This window comes from Rhamphochromis longiceps, linkage group LG10 (assembly GCF_057381845.1).
Source record: "Rhamphochromis longiceps isolate RC_006_pf linkage group LG10, R_longiceps_female_GT1.1, whole genome shotgun sequence".
NCBI lineage: Eukaryota > Metazoa > Chordata > Actinopteri > Cichliformes > Cichlidae > Rhamphochromis > Rhamphochromis longiceps.
In genome coordinates this window covers 17913073-17932117 of record NC_140566.1, presented here as the reverse complement: position 1 = coordinate 17932117, position 19045 = coordinate 17913073, and the positions used below count along the sequence as shown (strand labels likewise).

Here is a 19045-nt window from a genome sequence, read left to right as displayed (position 1 = left end):
TAATCAGAAGTAACACCAGCAGATAATGTGACGAATGTTAACTCCTTCTGCTGAATCCCACTGTCAGCATGACATCTACTGTTGGCCGCACAAAATCATTCTCAAGACACGTCAGAGATGTGCGTACGCGCATAAATGTGAAGATAATCACACATACTTACTCATACACACACATACGCACACACACAGTGAACATATTCACGAGTGGCAGTTTTAAAAACCCATTTTCCCCTTGGTTAAGCAAGCAGCAACAACACTTGACTAATGGAAAACCCTGTTCCCAAATGAGGTCGGAGGAATTCTATCTTACACACGCTGGTCGTCGTGAATTCTAATAAAGTTTTCATCTCCTATAGGCGAGAATTCTTAAAATACTGACTTTGTTTTGTTCCAAGAAGAGAATACCAATTAACCTTGTAAGCCAGACAAGGCTTGTCAGTTGTTCATGTTGTGAAAAAAAGTGAAGTGTGAAAGAAGAATAAGAATCAGGCGCTCCAAACTTTAAAACTTTATTATAACTGATAACAGTGTATTCACAAGTTTTCATGTTTGCATACATATAGTACTCATCACATTGGGTTGTGGTTTGGGACTTGGCCTTTTTGGATGGGATCCTATTTTAATAATTGAAATAAAAATAATTGAAATGATAAATGTAAGCACCAATCAAAGATTGTTTAAAACTGTATCTGACTGTTTCCTCAGTCATAGTAACAGTTTACACACATCTGCTTTTTCACATTTCACATTTTTAACCCACATAACATAAGAAAACATAAGGTTAAACACTAAGGTTATAGGAGTGACATATGTGGTGTCAAATATAAGTAATTAGCGAAGAAAAGGAACTCAAATGGATGTGTTTGCTTACAGTAGTTTCCTAACACATAGCAATGATGATAAATGAGTAAAATTAATATGATAATAAGGGACTAACAGGAGCAGGTTTCCTGCAGTGAGTACTAAAGTACTTTTTTTATACATTCACATGCTTACTTTTAATGTAATAGTTTACAGTGCTGTTTTTTTAAACTTATGTAGAGCCATGTTTAATTTTACAGTAGCTTTATCAAAAGCGCCCCTTTGCTCCACCCCCTCTGTTTTGACAGCTTAGTCCCCCTAGGCCACACCCATCTTTTAGAATTTATCATACCTTTGTTATAATTTATGTTCACTCTGTTACTGTTACTTTGATGCAGCCTACATTTGAACATCTGAACACTGTTTTGAATTAAATGTATGCAAAAAATAAAAATACAACAAATACTTTTCCCTCTCAGTGATATGCACACATATGTGCACCCATGGCAACCCAGTTTAGCGATAAGATCAGAAAACCCATCTATAAGTGGTAAAATAGATGCAGTCATATCTCATATGGTCTTCTGTATTCTATAGCAACAGATCCCTTTTTGGGACTATATCTTCCCCTACCAAAGTCCCTGGTGGAGACATGTACTTTGCAGCACATTTCTGAAAGACCAAAAGTCTCTTTTCTGTTATTTCTGTCTGGCCTTTTTCTGATCTTTATCTGACAATTCCCATAAAGCAAGAGATAGGGGATGTGCAAAATGTGTGTGTTCCCCTACCTGTTGCTCCCTGAACAGTTTCTTATAATTGGACTCTTTACGCGCCCACCTGTCATACTGACTCCTACTGTTGCTGGTAGTATTGTCCACTTTCTCCTGTCAGTCTGTGTTTGGTCATATGTGGCAGGGCTTTTCCCCCAGTATGTCTGTCTTGCTAGCACTGAAGGTGCCTCCTGGGTGTTACCTATGACGCTGCTCAGTGTTAGTGCAAGTTATGTCTTTGTGAGCCTGTCAATATGAAACAGCTATTGAGTAGCCCTTGCAATGACCCAGGTATAGTATGCTTTTCAAACAAATGTGCACTTTAAGTGCTCTTGTTATTTTTTATTTTCTTCTCTATTTTCTCAAATCCTTTTCTTTCTTCATATATTTTTCATGGTATGGTCCTAGGATTTTGTATTCTTTAGTTTAGGTTTCTGTTTCACTGTCTCACTGGAGTTGTAGTTTTGATTTCTGTGTTTCGGTGAAACCCTTGAATTCCAGCTTTGATTCATTCTAGTATATTGACAATCCCAGTTCATTTTGACCCTGTGATTCTTGATTTCATGTTATGTTTTTTTTGTAAGGATGAGTTTCAGTTTTGCTTCCATTGTTTTGATTCAAGGCTTGATTTTTATTAGCAGTAGCTCTAGTTCCTGCTGTTTTTCCTGTCTGTTCCACTGTCTCTGTTGTCAACTGAGTCTTTTTGTGTCTGTGTTTAATATTTGTATTTTATTTTTTGTTTTACTTTGAAGGTTGGTTTTCTTTCATGCTTTGTGACAGTTTTACTTCCTTTTTTGTGATTGTCTTCACCAGTGTGTAATTACTTACTGTACATGTGTTTGTCATTCCTTAATCAGCCCTGTGTCCTTTGTCAGAATGACTGTTGTGCTCCCACGGTTTCCTCTTGTTTCTTGTACCTCTTTGTACTCCACCTTTTTGGATAACTCTTTTTATACCTTTTGAACTTTGTTTACTTTGGGGTTGAAGACAGCCACAAGAAATGCTCTAAAAAAATAAAAAGCTTTAATTATCCTCCATTTGAGTCCTCCACAGAAATTTGTGACTACTCAGTGGAATCCAGAATATTTACAACAGCATGCAGGACAAACAGACTTAAAGACTGATTTGTCCCAGCTACCATGGTGCTTATTTTATAGTAGCTAGTAGTAGTTGAAGGTATAAGAAAATGCCTTTAGGTAAGAATACAGATATAGTAAACCCTGGAAATCTAAAGTTAGTGATCATGAAATGGCTTTAAGCATCTTTTAGATTAGTTATAAGGTTTTCTTTAACCTAATACATTTGATATCTTAACTTCCTGTAGTGACACAAACCGCAGCTGGAAGAAGACAGCCATGATGCCACACTGTTATGACTATATTGTCCTTTAAAAAAATGAGTTGATGTAAGTACAGGTGACAAATTTATCATCTTTTCATCAACTGCAATACTAGTTTAAAAAAAGGCAAGGTGAAGTTACCTGGACAGTATGATCGTGCAAAATTTAGATCAGCTATAAGATATTTATGAATCTCATTATAAGTGGCTTAATTTAAATGTAAATGCATTAATATAAACATACATCTTGTTTAAAATGTCAAAATTGATATTAAGCTAAGGTATTGCAAAAACTTTCAATTTATTCTTCTCAGTACTACAATTACTCTGTTAAGTTCTGCTAAAATGTAGTTTAAAAAATAAACAAGGAAAACCCCTCTGAGGTTGGTTTAAAAAAGCAATTATTATTATTACACATACAAAATCTTCTTTTTTTTTTACCCTGAGATTTTAAAACCTTCTCTATGCTCTTAATTGCGATAGACATTCAGCACATACACAGTGTACCCTTAGATGAGCTCCCACCCTAAATTTGATAACCAGTTATGAATGTTTCACCTTACACGAAGCCATATGAAAAATGCAACAGTTCCCCTTGTCTGGCTTACAAGCAACCCTAACCCTGACTGACCAACGCAGAGTTGTTGCCACTTTTATCAACAAAGCTGGCAGAACAGGGGACTGAGCACTGAGTATACTATGAAATATAGATTCCTGACATCAGGTAATGTATAAATCCCTTTAAAGGGATATTGAGAACAGTATTTATTTGTTTTCTTATCAATAATTAGGTGAACAGCATAGTATATTAAATATAAAACTATAGTCTTGCAACATGATCACAAACAGGGTTTCAAAGGTCTGATTCACATCTGATGTTCTTATTCATCATCCTGTACCAACAGAGCGGCATCCAATTGCTTCCAAATTTATTTTTAAGGAGAACAGTGGCATAAACTAAGCCGTATTCCTATTATGTTCTAGGATTATGTGTTCTAAAAAAAGAAAATGACTTCTTAGGTTATACTTGCTTGTATAATTGCTTCTTAGGCCTTAATAAGAACATTTCATCAAGAACATACAATAATAACAACAGCATCCCTCCAAAGGGATATGTATGTGAACACATGAAAAGAATGAAATAATATGCATGTATTATTAAGTATGTGTGTGGGTTTTTTTTTTTTGTAAAATCACACAGAGAGATTCATTATTACTGTATAGTTTTTATATAGTGCAGTCAATTTTTATTAAGGGAGTGCAAAAGCAGCTCTTCAGTGATTAAGCAGACAGGCAAGTTGAGAAACAAGGACAAGAGGATGGAAAAGATTTTTTTTTTCGACAGCTAACTCATTATCTATGTTGTTATCCTCCAGTAGCCAGCTCTTTTCCCTTCTCCTTCTTTCTGTCTCTCGCTATCTGTCAATGTAGGGATAAAATCCCTCTCTCCTGAAGGCTTAGCAGAGATTATCCCAGTGTCCCAGGGGAGGGTGGAAGGGGTGCTGAGATGCCACATTACAGATGTAGCAAACGTTAAAGTGAATTTAATGGGCCTAGGGTTGAGCAGGAGGGGCAGGCAAAGGAGAAAAGCCAAGATCAGGTGTGGATATCCTACCTCTTCTTGTTATTCCTACCTTCATCGTGTTTTTCTCTACAAGCATTCCTTGTCGTTTATCCCTGCGCTGTTACTAGCCTCAGAGTTTTTTCTACACATCCATCTACCTGCACCTGCTCCGCTCTCATTAACCTGAGACCACTTCCAAGCATCACATAAAAAAATGTCTTGAATGAATATCACACATTTCCTTATGTGCCATCCTTTCTCAAAACATAAAGTTTTTTCTATACGTTTCTAGAATGTTTCACAATAACAACGTTGTTAAGAAATGACACGACATAATTTGAATTACATACAGGAAACATACAAAGAGTGTAAAAACAGTAACAATTTTCTAAAAGGCTAATGAATTTTGCTACTTTCACTGTTTGATTAGCATGCCAAATAGAAGACACGATGATAGGTTTGTAGCTTGAACCCATCTGCTGGAACGTTGAAGACAATATAATTACACTGCAAGCAAGACGCAAGTAGGCAAACTTCTTCATGGTACTCGTGCACGGGAGAGAACCAGACAAACGCCGTTCCTTCGCTTGACCCCAGTATCGTCCGTTCTCCCGTATCACTGTCCTTTTATTGAGGTTACATGAATATGCATAAGTTCATTAACATATGACGTCTACATACACAAAGAGTACCTTGCCTGTGTGTGTGTGTGTGTGTGTGTGTGTGTGTGTGTGTGTGTGTGTGTGTGTGTGTGTGTGTGTGTGTGTGTGTGTGTGGACTGCTGATCAAAGGGTCAAACATCCTTGGTCAGGAAGAGGGTAGACTAGACCCCCCCCCCCCCCCGGTGAGGAAGTCCAGCAGTTCATCTAAACAGAAAAGCACTTAGACTAGAACAGACGCAACTACGTTAATCCTACCATAAAACAATAAGACACGGTATGACCTCTCATGCTCCCAAAGTGCTGTCTAATACACACAAAGTTTGCAGACTATCAAGGATCAAAACCTCTACCAATCTACAACTAATTACAAAACTCTAAGCATATATAAGTAAATATTTCTAAGCATAAATGACAATCAACAATACAAATCTAACATTTCCCCCCTTTTTGACCTTTATGCTTGAAAAGTTCCCAGGTATGAATACCTCATGTCTGACAGTTTCAATGCAAACCTTTTTATACTCAGCATATGTCAAATCACCCTAAATTACTGAAAAGGTACACAGTTCAACAAATGTATTAGCAGTTATCCCATTCATTGAGCTCATCTCATGGCAAACTGCATCTTACGAGCAAACAAAGAAATTGTTAATTTAATAGTGAAAATAAAAAAGTAACATTTTCAAAAACATCTCAGCTTGGTAATGCTTCCTCCAGGTGTGCACATCACATGTCTCTCTGCAGAGTGGTTTGAGTTCTGCAGGGCGTCATGAATGTCTCTTCCAGTTGTTTCCATCACTGTCCATAGGACCAGAGTCCAAATGTATGTAGAATAGACATTCAAACATACCAGTTGGTTTTGTTGTTTGTCAACATGGTTCTCAGCTATTTCCAAAGCTGCAGACCTCTCAGCACTCTAGTTTTATGGCCTCTTACCAGCCCCCATCACCTGACTTCAGACCTTCGTCTTGTGAGGGGGATATTTATGACTCCTTAATTGTCCACGCTCTGCAGAAAAAGCTCTCTGTGGAAAGGGTGCTGGGTTCCGTCATCTTACTGCTGTTATGATCCCAGCAGCCTTCAGAGTGTCATCGTATGCACAGTACAGTGGCACAGCGTTAGGTGATGTTCATAGGAAACTGCTGTTATCACCACCATAGCTTCTGGTTCCTGTGCTTTCACAGAATCATGATGTCATCCTCGAACTCCTTCTGCGCTGTCGATGGAGCTTGGCACGCTCCCCTCATCCCACGAGTTTTCATGTTCCAACGCTGCTGAAGGTTTAAGGCAGAGCACGTCGTACACCTTAGTCGTCTTCCTCAGCGTCAATATTGAATCTTTCATTTTATTTAAAATCTCCTGGAAGCTCAGTAGCACAGCTCTCTGTGTGATGTCTGCTGTGCTGAAGATGATCTCTGATCCTCCTGAAGCCTCTCTCCTGGCCTCAGCTCCCATCTTGTGGACGATCCTCTCCTCTATTTTGCAGGCAGTTTCATGGTCCTTGCTGTGGCTCCAAGGTCTGATCTCATGATGGGCCCCAACCAGCTTGACCTTTGACCTCAACCACTGCCTGGCTGTCAGCTATGCCTGGAATGGTTCACGCTTCTCACTGGGTCTCTGAAGATTTCTCAGGAGATTACTGCTGCACCTGTATTTCCTTGCTAAGAAGAAAAACTTCTATTTGGAGAGCATGTCAACAATCATCAAACCACATTCTTTAGTTCAGTGAACTTCACTTATAGGCCATCAAAGCCTCATCTGAACATGGATGCACCACTTGCATAGGTTTAATACTTGTAAATAAACGGCTAATCACACAAATCACTGCAACAATAATAGTAAACATTGTTTAATGTTAATCCTTGCACTCCACCTCTTGACGCATGGACATTCCCATGCATCAACTCACCAAACCTGGATCCCTGTCTTAAAGAAAAAGATTAGCTAGATCATGTCCCAGGCAACATCAGGGCATCTCCTCCGGAGTAGCTCCGTAACCCTGCAATAAAAGATGTTAGTGTGTCTTGCATATTAAGTTTGCTTAACACCTGGCTCTCCCAGGAGCCTGCATACACACCATCACGGCCTGGAAAGCAAAATCTGGAAGTGAAATCAAACTTCATACCTGTAAACAATTGTATCATAAGAGTAATAAGCATTCGACATCAGCAAGACAAGTGTCATGTGCAGGCTTTCTCAAATCAGTAACTACAACTATTACCCTAATTCACCTCAGACATGGATTATCCCATGTACTCTGTTAACATTAATGTAATCAGTGACTTCTCTTAAGCAAAGTCACTCCACTCATATATTATTATTATTATGGGTTCAAAAGTGGCCAGCAAATGAGCCCATAATAAACTATTCCATAAATACCGTAATCTCTTATTTGTTTTACTCATGTCACTTGTCCGCTTCAGCTGAATCTTCTAAACACAGTCTCAGAAAAACAAACATTAGCAATACACATTGACCATCCTGGTGGGCAGGCGTCGGCCATCCACATTCCAGAGGTGCCATAAAACACCATAAAGTTAGCCATCCCTAGCTGTGGAAAGAAGTAACACCAGTTCTCAACACAGGAAATTTCACACAGGTTATTCACATTATCAAAGTAACCTTCACATTTTCCCATCAACACAATGCAACAGCATCACCACCCATAACCTGTAAACACAGTTTTCCTCACACATAAACCCAGAAATCCTGTAGTAGGAAAAAACATCAACCAGTTGTCCTGGTATAAATCGCATCATCAATTCACATGAAGAACTGGCATGCTGTAAGAAAAGAAAATGCAAATATTAGCGCTTGCGCAGGCGTATGCATACTTTGTCACAGTTATCTCTGTGAGCAACTCAAGCTAGTGAATGACACACACATAGTAAGTTCACAGACACAGAAAATGGCATTTAAAATGTTAAATCATCACGCAACCTCGAGTGTTGCTGTCATCTTTCTGCTCCTGTAAAAGGAAACACATGGGTTCATCTGCACCTTTGTCAGGTGGGGGTTAGCTTCACACAATCATGTTCAGTCAGTCAGTCAGTTATTTTAAAAGTCTTACTCATTCACTCAGTGGTTCCTTCTTTTGCTAATTGTGGAAACTATCATCGCATTCGTTTCCACGCTCAGCAAAACGACGTTATTTCAAAAAGAAAAATAATTTAGACTGGATTTCCTCGTTGAATCCTTTTTGGGGGGGACTCTCATTTCCTAATTGTCCCAAATAAGTGGCTTTCTCCTGAACCCATTTTAAATGTGGAGAAACTCACTTGCAACAATTTCCTTGACGACGTGTAACGCTTTTAATTCCCGACTTGCAGATCTGCTCAAAGAAAAGAAATTCACAAGCAAAAATCAGTACTTGTTCAAAAATGAAAAATAAAAAATAACAGAGATTATCAAACCAAACTCTCAGTGCACTGTGAAAGTATCAAAATAAAAAGGCCTTGTTAAGTCATGACACAAACTCCTCATCATCTTCACAACAGGAGAAGAATCATCAGCTAGATTCACTCCAAACCAACCATCAACTGCACAACACACAACATAACCCTAATGTCATATTAGCTATGAGTTTAATCACCCGGTCTGTGCTCTTCACTCATTTAAGCCACAGATCTATTTTATTCAATTTTTCCTTTTTCCCTTCATCATAAAACATGTGACATGCTGTCATGCACTTCACAAAAGACGTTTGTTCTGATGTATTCAGAGTTGTGTATCTAAATACAGGATTCACTCGCACATCAAAACAGGAAACTCAGTGTTTTAGAGTCTCCACTCAACACACAACAACTCCAACACATCTCATTCACTCGTGCTAGAATTCAGTCACCTTTCATTAATCTAAGACCGATCAACTAATTTGAATCAGCTATTAACCCACTAAGTTGACAGGACGACAGAAATGCATGTTCAAAATGTTATCACAAAAGACAATTTCCCTCATACAGTAAATTACATGTGCTGCCTCAATCAAGCAGGAAGCTTCTCCCAATTTACCATTTTAACAACTAAATTTATTGTCTGATCACTGGTTGGTCAAACCAGGATCTTTTTTCTCACAAAAGTTAAACTGTTGTCCTGCAACCTGGAGAGTCAATTTTTTGCATTGGATAAATTCAGTATTTAATAACAAGTGTCTGCTAAATTGACACTATTTTAACACTGATGAAAGATAACAAGCTAATTTTCATTACATGTGTTTGTGTTATTAGGCAGGTCTAATGCATGTCTGTGGAGCTGCATCTCCAGCAGAGCATGTTCTTAAAGCTGCCTTTCCTACACACTTCTCTGCTATTATTTAATCATTTCTTAACTAATGTGCTATGAGTCTTCATGAGTCATTTTGTATTTGGAATTGTTAGTAGGGTTAATGCATGTTCTGCTTGTGTGTGTGTGATTTTGTATATGTTTCTATTTTCGCAATGTTTCAGACTCCGTCTCAATTTTCCAACTTAAGCAGTCAGTTTTCTTTTCCCCAGGTTTGCTAACCCAAATTTTGATTTCCCACATTAAATAATTCCTATGTGTTCTCACCTAGTCTTCTCACTCTGTTGTCCTCTCCCACTTCAACAGTCCAACAGCCGGCAGTTCTCCTTCAGCTTTGTCCTGTGTCCCACTGTCTCTTCTTGCCATTTTACTCCACAGGTGGCAAATGTCAAACTCCAACTGTTCAGTTCTCCTCAAACGTTTTCTTCACATGCACAGTGAAGTCACAGCCACTCTCACTATTGTCCTCTGATGCGGTTGACTTCGTGCTAGTGGCTGAAGTGCTGCTGCTGCTGCCTTCCTGGGCGACTTCTTAGCAGCTGCTGCCGGTTTCTTGGCTTTGGCCGCGGTGGGCGTCTTAGCTTTGGTCTCAGTAACCCTGTTCATCTTGAAGGATCCGGAGGCCCCGGTGCCCTTGGTCTGCACCAGAGTGCCCTTCGCCACCAGACTCTTGATGGCGGTCTTGACACGGGCCTTGTTCTTGTCCACATCGTAGCCTCCGGCAGCCAGAGCCTTCTTGAGAGCGGCCACGGCTTTCACAATCAGCTCGCCCACGCTGAGGCCGACCTTCTTGGGCTTGGAAGTCATCGTCTTCTTCTTCTTGGCCTGAACCTCGGCGCAGGGCGTGTTTATGATGGAGCCTTTCCCACCACAGCGCTGGCACGTTGAACGCATCATGAAGGGTCCATTTCTTTCATGTCGCTAGCCGCATGTGGCTTGCCCGAGTCACTCAGTCCTTTTTGAGCATTTCAACATGCTGCCGCCGCAGACCCTGGCCTCAGATCCAGCAAGTTTAGCGCGCTGATCTCCAAAAAAGTCCCGAAAGCCAGAAAGACGTCAAATAAGTGTCTCGTGCTAAGCGCTCGAACAAAAACTCCTCTTCACGCCGCCATCTTGCTCGCCCTTCCGTGGAATTCATTCAATCAGACAGGAAGATGGGTTTGCTTTCTTCTTCTGCTGCTTTTGCTTCTGCAGCCTCTGCTCCGATACTGCCGCTGCTGATCAGGTTTTTTCAGGGAAGAGTGAGAGTTTTGAGACAGATCGTGCTATAAATAAGTCAGCCAGAAACTTGGCTTGAACGTTTCCAATTGTTAAACTATAACTTTTCTTCCGACCGCTGCATGTGGAAAATTGATTCAGGTCTGCTTTTCACCTGAAAGTGACAACTAAGACATTTTCATTATTATCATCACTGCTTAATCAACACATATCTCTCTCTCTCTCTCTCTCTCTCTCTCTCTGTTTTTGTGAACAATCCTTTCTTAAAAGCAGAAAATGAAATTATAGATGTTTTTGGCTGATCAACACAAAACCTTTTTCCTATGATTTTTCTTTTTCATCTACAATATAAGTTCATTCTCTTTTTCACCCTTTTTTTTCTTCTTCTTTACAATAGCTGGTGATCTGCAGAATCACCGCTCTCACTCACGATCAAAGGCAATTACTTTTACACAGCGCACAAAAACACTGTGACGTCAGACACATTCACACTCACTTTGTCATCTGCAAAAATAAATCACATGGCTGATGATATGTGCCATGGTGATCCGTAAATATGATCACCAGTTTATTTAACTATTTTTCAACCCAACAAACAAATAAACAAAAACATGATGCTGATGTTATGAACACTCTACACACAAGTCAAGATGCAGGAAAACTGCTCACGGAAACGCTGCACACTCCCTGTTTCCCCCTTTTTGAGTAGTTCCCAGACAGCTCTTGATCTGATAACGTGTAGCTTGCTCATCAGCTCAGAAAAAAACTGCAACGCAACATCACACAGTAGTTGCATGCTCTGCCCACAGCGGCAAAGTCTTACACTTACATATTCAACACAGCTTCTCCATCATGTATTTTTAGATGTTTCATACAGGGTTGAGCATATTAGTTGTTTTCACAGATGTGCTCTATATCTCAACAATGGCTCATAATAAGACGACCGTCTTCCACACAGGTCAAGTGCCTCTATGCACTTCATGAGTTTAAATATTTACCTATATCACTTCACCTCACATGTCATTGTACTGAATTTAAGCAACCACAAGCTTAATGTAGATTACTTTTAACAACTATCCACCTCAATTAAATCTATGGTCTGGCACACAGGCTGCTGTCGATCAGGGCAAGCTAAAGAATAAACGTGTCAGCAAGGGGTGGGGGGAAAGCCATTCACCAGAGCATATCTTAAGTGCTACTGATGTGGGCTGGCCTTCTCCACAGCTCTCCAAGGCTGGTGTGTTTTCTGAAAACTTCTAACATTTGAATCTCTTCCATTTATAAGCCTGCGATTAACCGCACGGCTCAGGTCCGCGTGACCGCGCTCGCGTGAACCCGCGCAGCTGTGGAGCCGTCGCTCTCTCTTTTTCTTACATAAATACTTTGTGCTGCCAGGAGCAAAGTCCAGCACAAACGTCTGTCTCCCTCCGACTCACTCTTGGTTGCTTAGAAACCCATAATAACAACAACAGTCGGTGTCACAGACCACGTGTTCTGCTCCGCACACACTCACACACAACAACAACAACAACGACGACGACAATGACAACAACACAAAATAGGCCTACTGTCCAGCACAATCTGGACCCCGCGGAACTTCTCAACACCCCACTGAGCGGTGGAGAACTCACTACAGTACCCCACACAGCGGTCTGTATTTCGCCCCACTAAGACGGCGAACCAAAAAAAGTTCGAACTGCGCAACTCTGCGACTTAATGCTTCTGTACATAAAACCCCACTGAGCGGCTTTGTACATCGCCCCACTTAGACGGCGAATTTTAGCCCCACTAAGCGGCCACGGACAACGCCCCACTGAGCGGCGAAGACGTAATTTTAGCCCCACTAAGCGGCCACGGACAACGCCCCACTGAGCGGCGAAGATGTACAGTTATAGAGTTGGACTCTAAACTTACTCGGTGTTGCTTAGCGTGTAATATCAGCCTCGAATCCCGCCAATCGCCATTCATCGAGGAGAAAAGACATACAGCGAATCCACAGGAACTTCCTGGCTGACGTCAGTCTTTCAGCGTGTCCCTCCTCCCCTCGGTGAATGCGATTCCAGGGCTCCGGCATCGAAGGACCAATTAATGATAGGTTTGTAGCTTGAACCCATCTGCTGGAACGTTGAAGACAATATAATTACACTGCAAGCAAGACACAAGTAGGCAAACTTCTTCATGGTACTCGTGCACGGGAGAGAACCAGACAAACGCCGTTCCTTCGCTTGACCCCAGTAGCTCTCGTCCGTTCTCCCGTATCACTGTCCTTTTATTGAGGTTACATGAATATGCATAAGTTCATTAACATATGACGTCTACATACACAAAGAGTACCTTGCCTGTGTGTGTGTGTGTGTGTGTGTGTGTGTGTGTGTGTGTGTGTGTGTGTGGACTGCTGATCAAAGGGTCAAACATCCTTGGTCAGGAAGAGGGTAGACTAGACCCCCCCCCCCCCCCCGGTGAGGAAGTCCAGCAGTTCATCTAAACAGAAAAGCACTTAGACTAGAACAGACGCAACTACGTTAATCCTACCATAAAACAATAAGACACGGTATGACCTCTCATGCTCCCAAAGTGCTGTCTAATACACACAAAGTTTGCAGACTATCAAGGATCAAAACCTCTACCAATCTACAACTAATTACAAAACTCTAAGCATATATAAGTAAATATTTCTAAGCATAAATGACAATCAACAATACAAATCTAACACACGAAATATCAGTTACTTTCAGCATCTGTGGAAACAGAAAAGGTCATTCACTACACAATGATGCGCCTAACTTTGGTTATCTTCTACTGTTTGAGCTGCTCTAAAAAGCACAAGAATGTTTTTCTGCCTTTTACTTTTACTAGTAGCTAGCCGTTTTTAAGCTGGAGTGGTGACTAGCTTGTCACTTAATGCACAAGTATAATTATCAGTTTGACAACTTAGATTATTATAATAGTTTGGCTTTACTGGCTTTATTCTAGAATGAAATACATTCATTTGGACTCTAAACACTATCTGTCAGGAAAGGATATTAAGTAGAAAAAGTATCCTCTCAGCAGCATTGATGCATTTAATTACACTTACACAAACATTCAGCATCACTCCATTTAGTTCATATTTCCCTCTTTAGTACCAATCATTGTAGTGTTTTAGTGCATCTGCTGTAGCTGCAGAAAAAAACCCCACACATCTGCTTGTTGTTGACACAAGAACTGCGTGCACGTTTGTTTCCATTTATCTTTTCTCTCTCACAAATGCAAAGTTTTTTATCTAATACTTACTGTGATCAAGTTGTGTTTGAAATTCTGTTGCTATTCAGTACATGTCAAAACTACGTACAAAAAGTAGCTCTCACAAACCCAGCAATCTGCAGATTAGGAGCCAAAGTAGCCACACACACACACACACACACACACACACACACACACACACACACACACACACACATGCGACAGTTGGGCAGTGTTTTGAGCTTTAAATCAAAACTGAAGAAGAAAACTTATTCTTATGTCTTTTTTCATTTCCTTTTTAATTCTGTCAGAACCACTTACGCTTTCCTACTGAGACACACCACATCTTTAATTGGCTTGTTCCATCTTATTCAAATTCATATTCTAAATATCATTACGTTGTTTTTTTTCCCTTCCAACCCATTAAAGTTGTGTGTTCAAACAAGCCCCTGGGACAGGACCCCTAAAGGGCAATGTACCTTATCAAGAACACAGACTGAGGACATGAATACTAAAGAGCTTCTGTGAGATGAAGCAAGCCTGTTGTAAATTCATTCTTCATTTTTGTTTTTTAAATTTTTTTGTGTGCACATTTTTAGTGGTGCACTTATTTTTGTATCTTTCATTACCCAACTACCTACCTTCCTATTCCCCTAACTTTCATTTTAAAATTGTACAACATGAATTAAGACTTGTTATATTCCAATTTTTCACATTCATGTTTTTCAAAATGTGCTTGGACTAAAATGTAGGTTTCATACTGCGAAGGAAGGATGTCAAAAACTGACCTAATCCAGCAACATGTGCACTTCAGAACCACCTTTATTTACTGCCAATATGTGCCATGTGATAGTGAACACAGATGGTGACACACACACACACACACACACACACACACACACACACACACATAAAACACATAACATAACTCAAAACATCCAATTATAAAATTCACAGCTGCATAAATATACACTTGCTTGGTGCATTCACTCACATCAGGTGCTCAGAATGATTACAAATTTGAGGATTGGTGTGGTTAGATGGGGCCAACCTTTAAGCTGCAAGATCCAAGGTTTCAGAGCACCCACCAGAGTTTGTCACAGGAACTGTGGTTCATCCCCCAACCACAGGGTGTGTGGAAGATGAATAGAGTTAAACTGATAATGGATTCAGGAAATAGGTGGAGGCTGAATTTAATATAAGGCTGCTGTGGGGTAGAGGTGAAAGAAGAGTGATCACAGAGGGAGTGACTGCTTCTGCATTCATTCAGCACCATCCCACGCTGTGGCAGTCTGTATGCAAGAGGAGCAAAAACTTGCCCCGCACTGTTCTGCTATTTACCTTCATATGGTTTTCTGCCTGGCATTCTGCTGCACAAAGCTTCTTGTCAGACCCATTTGGGATGAAGGGAGCTTTCAGAACTTAATATAGAGGCATACACTTGTGGTGAATTCTTCCTTTTGTACAAGAGAAGATTTAATTTTATTTAAAATATTTCAATCTGTTTTTAAATATTAAACAGACCAATATCTAAAAGGTATTTAGAAAACCTGACAATGAGTTATGTCCCATAAAATACCTTTTGGAATAAGGATTGGCATGTTGCTAAGATTTCTTGACAAGGTTGCTGGGTTGGCAAAATGTATTGCCACAAATGAATAATAAACTACACATTACACCTACAGGAGCTGCCCAGCCATAGAAACCGATGCCAAGAAGCTCCCAGAGCACAGCCTTTGTGCTGATGTTAATACCTCATGTACCTCAGCACTCAGTAATAATTTGCAACAGTGGAATTTGCAGTATAATCAGTGAATTCACCTATTCTTTCACAAATGTTTGCCAAGGCATACTGCATGGCCAGTTGTAAAATAGGTCAGTGGCAACAATACTGATAACACCCTCATTCAGAGATTAAGATTGTGTGTCCAAACACTGTTTTTTTCTGGTATATGAGTAATGTCTCTATCAAATAAGAATTAGAAGAAAGTGAGGACAAAGATCAAACACTTATGCATGTCTGGCATATGTTATGTAGTCACATAACATACTCAGTGTCAACAAATCGATTTTGTGGTTGTGGCGTAAAATATAACATCTATTCTAATTTCTCCTATTACTGTCATGGCCTGAGTACTTTTCCACTGCATTGGCTCCCCTCCTCTGGGTGGAGTCCTTGTTGTTCTTCACCTGATGGTAATCACACCAGCAGTATTTATGACCAGTGCACACAACTAGTCCTCGCCAGATTATCTACTAACCTTAGTCAGTTATCGGCCTCACGTCTTTTCCTTAGTGTGTTATAGTTGCTTACCTCATTCCTCTGTCTTCTAGTGGGCATCTGGAGCCCCCCTACCAAGCCTCACCAGTATAACCTCTCCTAGATCCTGGTTGAAGCTGCCGGTAACTTCCTTTCCAAACTGTCAGTCTCTCCTGCCTGCCTCCCTCACGCCTCCTCCCTCCAAGCAATCTCCACCTGCAAGCACGTAAGGCTGCTCAATGAAATTGTTCTCGGATAAACTCGCAACTCTCTTTTGGATCCCTCTGACTGTCCTCTCTTCTGTTTCAGTACCCTGGCCAGCCATAGTTTCCCCCAGCCCAGTCCCTGCACCCGGTCGTCACAGTGATTTTGTCTTAATTTAGTTATAGTCCTGGTCTCCTCTACCTCAGACATCTAGTTTATGTTTCTTCTTAATAATAGTCTGAGTTTTCAGTTGCTAACAAGCGTTGTGAATATAGATTCTTTTGTTGCACCGCACTTCAAGCCTCCGGTTTTGCATCTGCACTTGAGTCCATCTCATTTCCGCGGGCCACTGTGCCGTGACAAATACGCACATGCAGACACAAACTAAGAGCGAAAGAAAGAAAAGAAAAGCATGAAAACGTAACCTGAGGCAGCATAAAAGGATTTGGTTTAAATGAGCTTGACAGTACAAAAATGTATATTCCATTATTTTTAATAGTTTATGTGACATCGAGTAGCTGTATTGACTTGCTTAACTGTAGAGAACTTTCTTTAAAAGTTAGAAATACATAAATTTCACATTCATGAGGGACCATGTTGGTGTAATGCTGAAGAAAAGCACAGCATCAGCTCCCCAATGGCAGGTAGGGTAGACTTGTGCTGACAATGTAGGACTAAAATACACAACCTTGCTCACACACACACTTTCTCTCGCTCTCTCTTGCTGTCACAGAATAAGGTGGACTAAGGTGACAGTTCCTGGCTCTTAACAAGCTTGAAATAACATACGTGTTCACATGTTCCCACAGTTTCACTGAACCTCTCTTTCTTCCTCTCCTCTCATTCTGAAACACACGCAAAATGCCCAGTCTATGTCATAAGTCATATCAAAGAATGTCACAAAGGAAAGAAGAAAGATGTCTGGATAGGTCATATTTCATGCACCATTTGCAGTGAAGTTCAAAAACATGGTCATTGACAATTGCCATAGGGGGTGCTATTAAGCTAGGTAACACTGACACATTCAAATTTGTTAAAATGTCAAGACAACAATTTTATGATTTTTTTTATTTAATGATTTTTTGCCAGTGTCCAGGGCACAGTGTCCTATGATGTCTAGCAAGTGGTAGCAATAGGACAAAAGCCAAAGAAGGGACCATATCCAAAATATTTGTTTCACTAATGTTGCATCCTAGCCTAAGACTGAACAGTCATTGCTCACAAGCTATATAGAGAGGGACATTTTTTTCACATTGTAACAGCCTGAAGAAATAAGCTTACCATAGATGTAGGCATGTAGATACATGCACAACCAGAAAAATTCTCAAATCTAAGTGCAATAAAAACGTCACCACTAAGGAGCGACTTTGAATACGCTTATAACTGTATGCTCACATCATAAAACCTCGTTTACGAGCACAAAAACCAGAGGCGGTTGTTAACATATAATCTGAATCAAAGTGGTGAAATAGAACCTGGAGATACGTGGTCAGGTCTAAATTACCACCAGCTATAAATAATCACCCATGACATGAAGATATTAAGGCTGTGACAAGAGCATCCATGTCAAAACCTTTGTCTAACCCCAATTACAAGCCACATTATCATTAATTTACCTCAATCAAAATGATTCCCATATGAGAGGAATATTTGCTTTTAGATTTAAAAAATATCATGCTGGGGTTTCTGAAATACATGATTTATTTCTTTTACAGAAACTGCATGTGAAACATGACCTCGTTGCTTGGGATTTTAATGACTTGTGAAATAATTAATACAGTCGGGTCATGGTCTCTTCAATAATCAGCATTTTGTTTTTTGACTTTGGGCCTGTTAAACCCAAAATAAGATCACATCAGGAAAATTTAAATATCAATTGGTCTTAAAGCTGTTTAAATACCTGATTTGTCACAGTCTTTGAGATAAAAAAAAATGATATGGGATAAAAATGTGAGAGACAGAGGACACATTAAATGATTGAATTTACCAACTCTCAGGAGGTCCAGTATAGTTTAATATTTGACGTTCAGCTTTAAAATATTTTGATTTTAATGTAACTTCAGTTCAAATTAATTAACTTGACCTCCTTTGGAGCAGAAGTTTGCCATCACTGATAAGATAGGACCAGACACGATCTGGCAGTTAGACAGTCTATGATAAGATCTACATTAAATTCATTTAGCAAAAATAGACTTTGCGAAAAGGTCTTAATCATGGCTTTTCAATTAAAGTTTCTTAATTATTAATTTTGTTGGCTATTGAAAAAAGAATTCAATTAAAAAGCATTAAATATCAGTTTTCCAACTCACAATAGCAACAAAACTGAGAATAATATTTTTCAAAATCTTGCATAACATGCAACAGCTACTCCAAACAAGAGGTACTTGAGCTGCCAAATGTCACACAATTTCTCCTCGTGGAAATGCAAATTTATGCAGCTAGATACTCCAAAATCTAATCTACTCAGTAAGTAGTATACCTACTGTGTAAATGGTTTATTGTGTTGTTGAAATATTACATTTACAAGAATGAAACTACAATCTTAAACACAGAGCTCTTTGTGTGTTTGTATGAAGTTTCAGACCTAAAGATTGGTGAATTTAAAATATATATTGTCTACATTGCCTTACATATGTTTTTTTAAACATGTGATTTCTATGTGTGTGTGTTGAGGGATGAATACATCCTCCAAATTTGTTTCATGCTGTAAAATTTCAAAATTCCA

General features: G+C 39.7%; 1 pseudogene; it reads right to left on the bottom strand.

Annotated features, from left to right (window-relative positions):
- Positions 1 to 8470: 8470 nt before the first annotated feature.
- On the bottom strand, positions 8471 to 10622 carry LOC146660673 (histone H1 pseudogene; annotated as a pseudogene).
- Positions 10623 to 19045: the final 8423 nt, after the last annotated feature.